Genomic DNA, 12,789 nt, shown 5'->3' with positions numbered 1-12,789 from the left:
CGCCCCGCCCCTCCCCCCTCCCGCCCTTCTCTCCCTTCCCCTCCCCTCCCCACCCTACCCCTCCCCTTCCTTTCCTCCTCCTCCTGCCCTCGCCGCCGAGTCTCTTCCTACTTCCCCACCCACCCACCCACCCACCCCCTTCCTCCGCCCACCCGGTTCCCAATCCTCCCCACCCGGGCCCGGGCCCGCGCCCGCCTGCCGGGAGGGGGCTGCGCTGGGGGACCCCGGCCTGCGCACGCCCCGCGCCGCGCCGCGCTCACCCCCCAGAGGATGCTAATTCCAACTTGGATCGGGGGAGGGAGCGTCCTGGATGCCGAGCGCCTCCGGCTATTTGCTCCTCTTTATTTGTTTTCTCCTCTGGGGAAGGAGGAGGAGAGCGGAGAGAAAAGGAAAGGCGAAGAAGCTGCGCCGGTCGCGTCCCCGGTGCCCGCCGGCAGCTCCCGAGCGGGGCGGGAGGCGAGGTGAGGGTCGCCGCTCGCACACTCCTCGCTTTTTTTTTTTTTTTTTTTTTTTTTTTTTTTTTGGCAAAGGCGGGGTCTCTCTTTGCAAACCAATGACACAACCCCACATGGGCCAGCCTCGCCCCCTAGAGCTACTCCTTACTACAAATCGGCTCTCTCCGGGGATTAGTGCCTCCGCGAAAGTGCACCCTGGCGGGGCGGGCGGGCGAGGGGGCTGGGTGCGGCGGGCACTCCCCGGCCCCGCCCCGCCCCGCCCGAGAGGCCCTTGAGAAGTGCGGGGGTCTGGAAGGCAAGGGCCTGGGTCCAGACCCCGCGGCTCGGACTCCGCCAACCCCCCACCTTCGCCCTCCTTCCTCCTCCGCCCCTTCCACGTGGGGCCCCGGGCGGGCGGCCGGCCACATGGAGGGACGCGAGCCCGGGCCGGCCTGGGCACAGCGCCCCGGCGCGGCTTCGGCCCCTTCGGGCCCCGGCCAGGCCCGCGGCGCCGACTGCCCCCTTCCCGGCCCCGCGGCTCCAACTTCCTTGTGGGCCCCCGCGCCCGCCGCTTCTGCCTCCCAGACCCGCGGGGTCAGGCACGGGCCGGCCACAGGGGGCACTTGCGCTCCCCAAATCAGGATCCGGGAGACGGCGCCCGCGCCTAGCCGGAGAGGTGGCGTTGGCTGTGGGTGCTCGCAGAGGGCCCTGTGTGCTGGAACTCGCAGCGGCTGTGTTCCCTTCCAGAAGCAAAACATTTTTTTACACATTAAAAAAAAAGTGTTTCTTTCTGTTGACTGAATCTCGCGGGCTATTTTTAGAGCTTTCTTTGGGGTGGGAGCTCCGGGCCTCGCGGGAGAGGCGCGCTGCGGTCCGGGGGGACTGGGAGTCGGGGTCCGAGGCTCGCGCGGCGCGCTTCCGCTGCCAGGAGCCCGCGCCTCCGGACGCCGCGAGGTTAGTCTGGACGCCAAACCTGGGGATCCAGGCCGAGCCCCGGCCGCGCCTGGACTGGATGTGTTTACGGAGTCGGAGAGCTCTTCTCCCTGCGCCCCAGAGCCCCCCGAAGTCATCTCAGTTCCCTGAGGTCGGCCGGGCGTCCTCCAAGCGCCCCTGTGTGGGCTGCGCAGAGCCTTTAACCTCGAACTGTTTCAAAAACCATATTGAGATGTTGGAACGGGATTGAGCCGTAGAGCAGGAAAGGCGTGGGGAGGGCTACGAGGTCCGGCCTCCGCTCGCAGGCTCGCGGCCATTCCCGGAGCCCGAGGCTGGAGAGCACGGCACCCTGCCAAGCGGAGGAGACTCGCCAGCGCCTGGGGCCCGAGGAAGGGCCACCGAGCCGCGGGACCCCTTTCTGCATCCCGGAGAGCGCAGCTCCAGGCCTCGGCCTCTCTACACTTTAAGAACTCGGGCTCCAGCTCGCAGCCGGGAGTAGGTGTTAACCTGCTCGGTGGCTGCAGTGCACTCAGATGTGGCCTTGCGCGCCCGGCCCTGTGGGGCCCGCGACTCCTGATGGACGTTTCATCCTAAAACAATAAGGTTTTAAAATTCCATTGAGGGCCTCCCCGATGTGATGTCAGTGCTGGACCAGGCAACTCACACCCGCCGCCTGCTTCCGTCACGAGGTTACTGAGATGCCCGAAACACGTTTTCTGCACGGCCCCGACAGGCCCGTCGTCGAGTTTCCCGTTTAGCAGAAAAGCTCCCATATTCCGGTAACCCCATACCCTCGCAGACATCAGATCCCCTCACCAGCGGGGTTGCCTCACCTAAGATAGTTCTTGGCATGAACTAGAACCATAACAGCCACGAATAAAGATTTTCTGCTTCCTTCTCGCACAGAGGAGCTTTAAGTTCTGAATGGCCCTCGAGTATCACCCAGAAACCACCAAAAGTCAGCTGAGTTTTTTCCTGTATGTTGCTCAGTTTGAATATCTACTGTGAATTCGGCCTAACTTAAAAAATACTATGTTCTTTGTGTTGAGAATGTTAAAAACGAGCCACAAAATTATTTTTCACTTCAACTTGACACCCTGTATTTTGAAATAGCAAGCCCGCTTGCCCCAACATATGAATTATTTTAAACTACAACTGTTTAAAAAAAAAAAGTTCCAAACAGCAGCAAAACAAAAAAAACAGCCCAATTCAAAAGTGGGCAAGGTCTTGAATAGACATTTATCAAAAGATAATATGCAAAAATGACCAAAAGGCACATGAAACGATGATACTCAACATCACTAATCATTAGGAAAAGGAAAATCAAAACCACAGTGAGATACCATTTCATGACCATTGGCATGAATGTTATTTAAAAAAAAAAATCAAGCAAAAAAAAAAAAAAACCAGAAAATTACTAGCGTTGGTAAGGGTGCGGAGAAATCAGAAAGCTTGTGCTTTGCTGGTGGGACTGCAAACTGGAGCATCCTCTATGGGAAACAGTATGGAGGGGCCTCAAAAAGTAACAAATTGTCACATGAACCAGAAATTCCAATTCTAGGTATATCCACAAAAGAATGAAATCCAGGGTCGCAAACATTTGTACATACGTGCAATGTCTGTAGCATTATTCACAACAGCCGAACGGTGGGGACGCCTCAAATGTCCCTCCAAGGGGAAAGAAGTGCGGTACAGACCATGGGCTATAAGTCAGCCCTACAAAGGAATCGAAGGCTGACACCCACTGCAGCGTGGTGGCGACACAGCGCTAAGTGAAATAAACCAGACACGAAGGGCAGGTATTGTTTGGTTCCACCCACACAGTAGGTCTCGTGCAGGCAAGTTCCTGCAAAGTAGAATAGAGCCCACCGAGCGCTGTGGGGAGCGGAGAAAGGGGGGTTACCTATCAATGGGGAGGTGGAAAAGTTCTGGCGATGAAAGGCGGTGACAGCCACACAACAGTGTGAATGTCCTTAATGCCCTACCGGCCCAGCGCAGCCGACCCTCTAAGATGCTGCCTTGTCCTCCAAAGGCCCCCAGCTCCCCTCACAGGGCCACCTCCCTCATGAATGCACAGTGTCTCTTTCAGGTGCTTTCTCCATCCCCCAAGGAGCCATGGATTCCATCCAGGCCACAACATAGCGGAGCACCCCGACTGCAGGCCATCTGTCCAGTCACTCCTCTTGGCCACCTCTCAACACACAGACACACACTCATGGGGCAGGCTGTCGGTGTGGGGACCGCAGGAGTTGGCCCAGGTGCTCCCTCTTGGCTCTGCACTCCCTCAGAAGAAAATTAAGTGCATCTCTTGAAAAAAAAATGAATGGTTTGCTTTAAACAGAAAATAAAACTGAGTAAACTGTCGTGTGCCTTGTTGCCTTGGCTGCTAGGGAGCTCCGAGTCATATCTAATGCTCAAGGATGCCACCCAGCCTACTGTCACGCTCCAGGAAGCCACACGTACTCACTCCGTGGAAAGCGATTGTGGACTCGCTGCAGGAGAGGAGTGGCTTGTGTTGTTTGAAAAGGTACATTAAATATTTTCATGTAATTTTACATCTGGAAAACAGAATACCAACTGTTCTGATAATTCACACTTCGGATTATAAAGCTCACTAAAATCTGCTTGCTTAGCAGTGACACTCAGGTGACAGAAGGATCACTTCCTGGACTTGAAAACACTGGATGAGAAACTGTAGGAAGATGTGTCTGATTCCCATTTTAACTTTTTTAATCAACTATAGGGTGGTATATATGTTTTCCTATTCCCACCTAAAATATATTTTTTGGAAGTAGGTGGGAAATTATTAACAAATACATGAAAATCCAAGTGATATCAACATCTCTGACTTAGAGCAAGGGACTTTTTTTTTTTTTAGGGGACAAATGATACAGAGGGGACAAGAATTGCCCTCAATGGCAGTTACCATATTTTGCAACCACGAAGTTATGTGACAGCTTCATCTCTGTGGGAGGGCTGGGGACACTGGGAGGGGCCTGACCAAGTATTTCTTGGAAGGAAGGAAGGAAGGAAGGGAGGGAGGAGGGAGGAGGGAGGGAGGGAGGGAAGAAGGGAGGGAGAGAGGGAGGATTACTCTGTGACTATATTTCAAGAGATTCAAGCTGTACAGAAGTTATACATACAAACTGACAAAGAGTTAAGTAATTTTAATTGAAAGTATTAGGGAAGTTGGATTCGAGGTTATCTTTACAGGTGTTTTAACCTACAGTTTGTTATATTCTATTTCTAATTTATAAAAGTAAAGGGGCAAAGGGAAATGGTGTGTGCAACGAACAGCCCAGAAAAAAATAATATGCATGGAAAACAAATGTGGCAAAATGTTAAAAATGGGTGAACTAGGGTGATGGGTATATGGGAGTTCTAGCAGCTTAGCTGTGAATTTAAAAATCATTTAAAAATGAAAGCTGCTTTTTCAAAAATCCATAGCCCCAGTGTGAGGTGTTGAGTTTGTGAGGCACTTCTTTTCTCCCGTTGAGCAGCCTTTAAATAAGAAGAAGGCTTCGTTCCTTCCCTTCTCTGTGCGCCCCCGCCCGCCCCGGCAGCCTTAGCCTTTCTGCCTCTCAGAACCGGCCCTGGGCCCGAGAGTGGCCCGGGGACAGGCCGCCTGGAAGCATAGGGCTCTCCCTCTGCTGTGGTCAGGGCCTCTAACCGAGGCCCTCATTCCTCCGGTTCCTATCTCTCCTGTTTCATTTCCAGGAACCAACGGCTGTGGAAAAAAGATAGCAGCCCTAGATAACACTGGGTCCTTTTATTGTAACTGTTTTGTGCAATGAAATGGACTCGTTGCGTGCACTTGAGGATTTCAAGGGTCTCTGTGACCAGAGTTGCAGGGAGCTGCACTTCACGGTCTGGTCACTCACCTGTCATTGGGGGCCCAGCTGCGCTCAGACCACGATCACCCGAAGCTCTCCATTGCTGTCCTGGATGGGGGGGTGGGAATTCTGCCACACTTTTTACAGAATAGCTATGCTCACGGTGCCTGTAATGTAATCACAATGTGATTCCTCCTGAACTCTAATCAGTGGGTACATATTGCCTTTACGGGTGCTGTGACCCTTTTCGGCGCTGCGTTAAAGCTCCTAGCATAGGAGTGCTTGTGCCCTAGGCGGTGAGGGGCATAGATCGGAGTGGCCGAATCAGAGCGTTTCAGAACTGAATTGGCATTGGGGTTTAAACCCATCAGTTTTAGTTTCTGGTTGAACTCACACACATGCACACACTCACACTCTGCCTAAGTCCTCTGAAAATCAGTGATCCGGTCCTAGGCAAACAGAACAAGCATGCTGATCCGCAGAAATACATGTCTGTGCTGTAACATACAGAGGAAATAAACAAACGTACTGTTACTGAGCTAAGACTATGCAACCAACATGGAAGGAGGCCTTCTTCACACCCAGCTAGGCTGGCCCGAGCTGGGTGCTACCTCCAAGGACGAGGACCTCAGGGCAACGGCACTGGCCCAAAGACCACCTCATTTAATCCTCATCATGATCGAGGGAAGGAGGAAACCCGGAGGAGCAGCTCCCGAAGGATTAGGTGCAGGGCCAGTTCCTCAGCGGCGACCCGTGCGGTCACATAGCCCTGGGCTCAGACGGGCTTCGCGCTTGGTTTACTGCTCTGTTGCCTTGAAGTTCTGAATACTCTTGAGCAAGGGACCTGGCATCTTCATTTTGCATGGGTTCCCCAAATGAGGCGGATAGTCCTTATTCAGCACCTTGCCCAAGTTCCCTCGGCCAGCGCGGGGCTGGCCTAGTGTGCAGTGTGGTTCTTCAAACGTCCATGTTCAAGGTACTTCAACCACCTTGGGAACTAATTTAAATACTAGATAAAACTAGGTAATCTGTGCACAGTAGAACATGGAACAGAAAAGCCTAGAATTCTGTGTGAGTGACTCATCGGGGCAGTGAAGTCAACATGAATCTAAAATGTTCCCTGGCCTCTTGGGAAGCCACCTCCTCCCATGCCCAGCCTTGGAATGTTAATTTTCCTATAGCAGGGCAGGCCCATGACACACAGACCTTCAGACGCGTTAGCAACCATGACTAATGCCCTGGTCACAGAGGGCACTGAAGTGACTCAGCCCTCTGCCAGGCCCGTGGTGGGACCATGGTGGGAATGGCCAGCGAGGAACGCAGAATGGAAACAGGCAGTCTCCTGGGATCACTGCGCACGGGACAGGAGTCCTATCGTCAAAGGAAATGATTTAGCTCCGACTACAACTGGTTTTCGGGTCTAAAGCTCTTGATGTGGCCTGTAGTTCAGTCACCTACAGAGTGCCCTAATGATGGAACTGGCTGCAGTGAGTCTGTCCTCCCTGGGGAACTCTGCACTTAAAAAGAATCATTGATCCATTCTTTTCCCTGAAAGTATACACATAAGGCCCATGTTCATGAGGTCAGCTGGCTGGAGAGCCCCTGCCGGCCAGTCCCCACCACTCAGAATGCACAGACTGTCCCAGGAAAGCACCCTATTGTACGTTAGCCAGAGGAGCCCTTGCATTTCAGATGAGGAGTCTGAGGCTGCAAGGGTGGGCCACTTGCCCAGGCTCCTGAGCAGATAAGCCACGGAGCTCCCGTGGGAACTGCACGCCCGGGGACCCCCTGGGCCCTCCCTGGCCCTGCTGTCTCGCCTGCTCACTGGGATGTGGGCAGGTGAGTGCACCTGGCCCCCCAGCCACTGCATCTCTGGAGACTCGCCCTCACATCTCATTTGTGCCGGGAAGAAATGAAGCTGCGGTCTGACCGTTCTTCTCCCCTGCTCCAACGTTTCATTTCAAGTGTTCAAATCTATAGAAAAGCTGATTTAATAGTACAATGAACACCCCATAGGCCTGCCTAGTGGGACCATTTGTTGACATTTTATCACATTTGCTTTAGCTCCTTTTTTCCTTTCCGTTCATAAATACTTCTTTTGAACCATTTAAGAGGAGGTTGCAGACATCCTGATGTTTGACCCCTAAATACTTGAGCATGTACTAGAAAGAAAGGTTTCCTACTACAAAAAATCCGATACCTCATCACATTTCTGGAAATTAACAGGACCTTGTAATACAGGGGCTGCCAATTCAATGCTCTTCAATGGGTGGTTGGCATTCCAGGGCCAGCCTGCAGGCTAGCTGTTAGATCGGCAACAAACTAATACTGAAATTGAGAGAAAGCTTTCAGGGCCTTTCATGGCAATTTGACAGAGTCATTTTAGACCTATGGAGTTTAATAATAAAGATTCTGGGCTTGCCTTTTTTATATTTTGCAAGAAATTGATGTTAACTGTATTTCACAGAAGTGCCAGTCTCAGACACACTGAACAAAAGCAGAAACTGGGCCTTCGCCGCAGACAGTTTGAGAAGCACGGTCCGGTCCCCAGGCCGTTCTCAGGCTCCCCCCCCCACCCCAATGATCTCAAAACATCTTTTGTAGGTTACTTCTGATCCAGTACCCAGTTGGGGTCCATACGCTGCATTTGGTTGTCACGGGATCTGCCCGCCTTCCCGAGCCAACATGGGGCCATCTTCTTGCTTCCCTGTGAACTTGAGGGGGTGCCCGCCCAGCTGAGGGCCAGGAACTTCAGTATTTGGGGGCCTTGATCATGGAGGGCCTGCAACTTTCTGGGGCCTGTAGAAACTATTGTTCCTAGAGCCGTAACAATGGAAGACCAATGACCTGATAAATCGTTGTTAACTTTCATACGAATGGTTCCTTGGGGACAGGAAAAGATTATAGCATGCCTGTGGCATTTTGGCAGAGCTCTGTTGGGTGAGGCAGAGAAGCCCGTGTTCGTGTTAAGCCTCAGCCAGGCAAGAGCTTCGTGATGTCCTGATGTTGCAGAGGGTCATCAGGAACACCATAATGACATGTTTCTGCTGCGCTCGCAGTCTGGGTGGGGACTTCTGCACAGGAGTGGCAAGGCATCGGGTGTGCGCCCCAGGTGGTAGACCTGGTGTGCGTTTAGGGACTCCTCTGCTTGGAAGTCACTTGCATTTTTCTAAACTCATTCCCAACGAAGAGAAATGTTTAATGTGCTTGATACAAGGCATGATACAAACAACTACCAATTATTGCACATGAAAAGCATCAACATGGTACCTGGCTCATGGCAGGCACTTGGAGCAGATGCCACTGGGCTCCCTCCCACGCTGGCTTCATGCCGCAGTCTGAGCGGCTGCACAGGCCTGTGCTCAGCAGGAAGGACCCTCCGTCTGGTTGAATGTGCCAGAGCCGTCGTCTTGAAATTCCTAGTACTTTTTAAATCAGGCGCCCTGCATTTTCATTCTGCACTGGGCCCTGGGCCCGCCACCCCCCAAATCTATCTGACTGCCCCTGATTTCGGCAGCAGGTGAGGTGACCGGCCGGGCGCGATAGGGCTCCCTCGCGATGACAGCACACAGGCCACGCAGGGACGCCATAGCCTCGCGCATGTGTCCTGAGCTTCTCCGACTCCGCTGCAGCCCATTCACCTGCACTCAGGGGCAGCCTGGGAGTCTGGGGAGAACGTAGGGGGGTGCATTCCCACATTGGTGGGGACAGAAGCTAGGGGGTAAATGCTCAGGATGCCTGCTCTTTGGACGCGCAGTTCTGAAATACACTCTGCACACGTCTCAGAGTTCCTGAGGGCGGGGGTGGGGGGTGAGGGTGGAGCCCCTGCCTCCCATTCCCCCTCCCACTGCAGATAGAAACTGGATCTTGCTCAAAATAAATGCCTAACACTGGGACTCTCAGGGCTTGATTCTCCTCAGATAAACATGCAGAATGAGCAAGCTCAGGCCGAAGGATAATTTGTACCACGGGGTCAGTTCACATGTCCCCTCAAATGCCATTTCCACTTTTGCGTCATTACAAGGAAGCCACACCGTCGCCACGTCTCCATGCGGCCCTTTTGTAAGTGGGCTGAGAACTTAACTTCTGATATAGGCCATAATCCCAACTGGGCTTTTCTCACAGAGTTGTTTGGAAATAGCCTCAGAGGTTAATAATTAATACCCATAAAATATTTATTAAGTACTTAATTTATGCCAGGCTCCTGTGCCAAACAGACAAAGGAGAATTGGGCACAGCCCCCGCCCTCCCAAAGCTCCTGGTGGTAACAAAAATCCACAAACTCCCGCCACGAGCATTACTGAGTCCCCCTGCACGCAGAGCACCAGCCAGGCTCTGAGGCTCTTGCTCCTTCTCTGTCCACAGCGCCCACGGGCTGCCCAGGAGTCACTGCCGAGAGTTGCCGTCAGGCACTGGGACTGGGAGCGGGTGCTCTTCCTGACCTTGCCTTTCTCCTGACCATGTGGTTTTGAAGAAACCCCACCCTTCCCTGGGCCTCCTCCTCCCCCGTCACACTGAGCCAGTGAAATGAGATGGTCAACAAGGCTTGTCGACTCCTTGTGGTCGACTTAGACATCTGTGCAGCGTTCAGCACATGCCAGGGGCAGCACTAAGCGCTTTGCGGGCACCATTTTATCTCATCTGCACAACCACCAGGTGAGGTGTGGGTGTCGGTCACTCCTGTTGCACAGACTAGGGAGCTGAGGCCCAGAGTGATGGGGCCCATTGCCACAGGGGATTACACGCCGGTGCAATCATCTGACCCCAGGACAGAGCCCCTAACAAGTGGCCAGACCGCCTTCCTGTGCGCTGCGGTATCCTGAGATTTTGCGATATTGAACGGACTCTCAGAGGGAGGGGCAAGCCACTGGTGGGTGCAGGGAGGGAAGGCCCTGTGAGTCCTGAGCTGGCAGAGGAGAGTGGCAAATGCCCCACCCACCCACCCCCTTTTGCATCCTTCCCACACCCTAGGGCACCCATCAGACCCAGAGCATCCCAGGGCTCATCCTCGGGTGGACCATCCTTCTCCTGAACGGACACCACAGATCTCCTGTCTGGCTGATTTCCCTCTCTGCTAGTGTCTGGGAGGCTCTCACCCCAATCTGAGCAAACTCTAGCAACTAGAGAGCACTTCACAGATCATATTCGATACACTCTCACTACCCTGGCTCTGTCTTGCTTACATATTCTTATTTCCCTTTCATCCTGTGTCCAGGTGTCCTTCATCCTCCCTGCAGATCCACTCTGTACCCTCCCCCACACTGCTCTGTCTTGGGAGGCTGGCCCATACGGACCACACCAATGTTCCCATGCCTGTGGGCTTACCGTTGGTTTTGGCCAATGGGGAGCCATGGTCTCCTAGAGGGAGGGAGGAGTGGGAGGGCAGTGTGTTTCCCCCTTTTCCTCCTTCTTCCACCTGCCCACCCAACCATATTGTTGCCTGGGCTGACTCTGTCTTTCCACTAAAAGTCATACTTTGCCACTCCTTTTTTTTTTTTTAAGTATATTTTATTGATTATGATGTTACAGTTGTCCCAATTTTTTTCCCCTTTGCTCCCCTCTGCCCAGTATCCCTCTTCCCTCCAGCAATCCTACCCCCCTTAGTTCATGTCCATGGGTCATGCATATAAGTTCTTTGGCTCCACCCTTTCCTATATTATTCTTAACTTCCCCCTGTCTATTTTGTACCAACCGATTATGCTTCTTCATTCCTGCACCATTTCCCCATTTTTTCCCCTCCCCTTCGCAGCTGATAACCCTCCAAATGATTCCCATACCTATGATTCTGTTCCTATTTTGGTTTGCTTAGTTAGATTTTGTCTTTATTTTCTAGATTCAGTTGTTGATAGTTGTGAGTCTGTTGTCATTTTAGTGTTCATGGTTTTGATCTTTTTCTTAAATAAGTCCCTTTAACATTTTATATAATAATGGCTTGGTGATGATGAACTCTTTTAGCTTTACCTTGTCTGGGAAGCACTTTATCTGTCCTTCCATTCCAAATCATAGCTTTGCTGGGTAGAGTAATCTTGGTTGTAAGTCCTTGCTTTCCATCACATTGAATACTTCTTGCCAGTCCCTTCTTGCCTGCAAAGTTTCTTTTGAGAAATCAGCTGAGAGTCTTATAGGCACCCCTTTGTAGGTAACTCTCTGCTTTTCTCTTGCTGCTTTTAAGATTCTCTCTTTACCTTTCACCTTTGGCATTTTAATCATAATGTGTCTTGGTGTGGTCTTCTTTGGGTCTAGCTTGTTTGGGACTCTCTGTGCTTCCTGGATTTGTATGTCTATTTCCTTTGCAAAATTTGGGAAGATTTCCTTCATTATTTTTTTTATATAAGCTTTCAATTTCTTGTTCTTCCTCTTCTCCTTCTGGCACCCCTATGATTCAGATGTTGGCACATTTAAAATTGTCCCAGAGGTTCCTAAGCCTCTCCTCATTTTTTTCAATTCTTGTTTCCTCATTCTGTACTGGTTGACTGTTTTTTTCTTTCTTATGTTCCAAATTATTGATTTGAACCCCAGTTTCCTTTCCTTCACCATTGGTTTTGTGTGAATTTTCCTTTGTTTCACTTAGCATAGACTTCACTTCTTCCCTTATGTGTTTGCCATACTCAAGCATATCTGTCAAGCCTGTGAGCATTTTAATCACCGGTGTTTTGAATTCTGCGTCTGTTAGGTTGGCTATCTCTTCGTCACTTACTTCTCCCAGTGGAAGCTTGATCTGTTCCCTCTTTTGGGCCATACTTCTCTGTCTCCTCATCTTGACAGGCTCCTGTGTGTGTTTGCCTCTGTGTCTTAGGTAGAGCTGTCACACCTGGTACATTGTAAGGGGCGGAACCTTAGGTATTTGTCAGCATAGGGCAACCTGTTTCACCACGTTGTGGCACTGCGTGTGGGGAAGGGATCTGAGAGGGAACAATGCCACTTGCTCAGCCCTTGCCCCTTTTCCAGGTACTTCTCCCACTTCCGTATGGGACTGAAGCCTCTCCAGCTGTTGTCCTGGCCATCGTTTCCAGAGTGGGTGGGTATGTGGATGTACTAGGACCATGGGGGCCCTTTAAAAAAGCAGACTCTGCTGAGAGAACAGCAGTTTCTTCTGCCCCAACCCCCACTGGTTTGCACAGTCAGAAGCAATGAGGCTTCATTTTCCCCGGTGCTGGGACCGGGAGCGGTGCGGTCTGGTCTGGTGCTGGGAACACTCCCCAGGTGTCCCTCCCAACTTTTTAAAATGTGTGACTGAGCTTTCCGCCGACCTGCTGCTGCTGCTGCCACCACACCGCATCCTCTCCACCCTGGCTCCACCCCTCCTACCTGTCTGGATGAGTATTTCTTCTTTATATCTTTGTTTGTTGGACTTCCATGCAGCTTGATTTTCTGGAATTTCTGGTTGTCTCTAGTTTTGAGGTAGTTGTATTCCTTCTTAGTTGTGGAGGGAGACCTAGCATGTCTTTTAGGCCTTCATCTTGGCCAGACGTCTCCCTCTTCCTTTTAAAATTTATTAAGATCTAATTCACATAACATACATTTCACCATTTTGCAGTACAGCATTCTGGTAGTTTATAATAGTTCATAGAGTTGTGCCACAATCACCA

At 51.7% G+C, this 12,789-nt stretch overlaps 1 protein-coding gene across 1 annotated transcript in view; it reads right to left on the bottom strand.

Moving 5' to 3' along the window:
• CTBP2 (C-terminal binding protein 2) overlaps positions 1–469 on the bottom strand; it is a 137,900-nt gene extending 137,431 nt beyond the window's left edge. Inside the window, exon 1 of the mRNA XM_090278696.1 lies at positions 261–469. The gene's annotated coding sequence lies outside the window, so the exon portion shown is untranslated. The remainder of the gene's footprint in view (positions 1–260) is intronic.
• Between the last annotated feature and the right edge of the window lie 12,320 nt (positions 470–12,789).

This window comes from Furipterus horrens, unplaced genomic scaffold (assembly GCF_987537825.1).
Source record: "Furipterus horrens unplaced genomic scaffold, mFurHor1.1.pri manual_scaffold_5, whole genome shotgun sequence".
NCBI classification, from domain to species: domain Eukaryota; kingdom Metazoa; phylum Chordata; class Mammalia; order Chiroptera; family Furipteridae; genus Furipterus; species Furipterus horrens.
The sequence above is the reverse complement of the archived record's forward strand: the minus strand, read 5'-3'. Positions and strand labels throughout refer to the sequence as shown.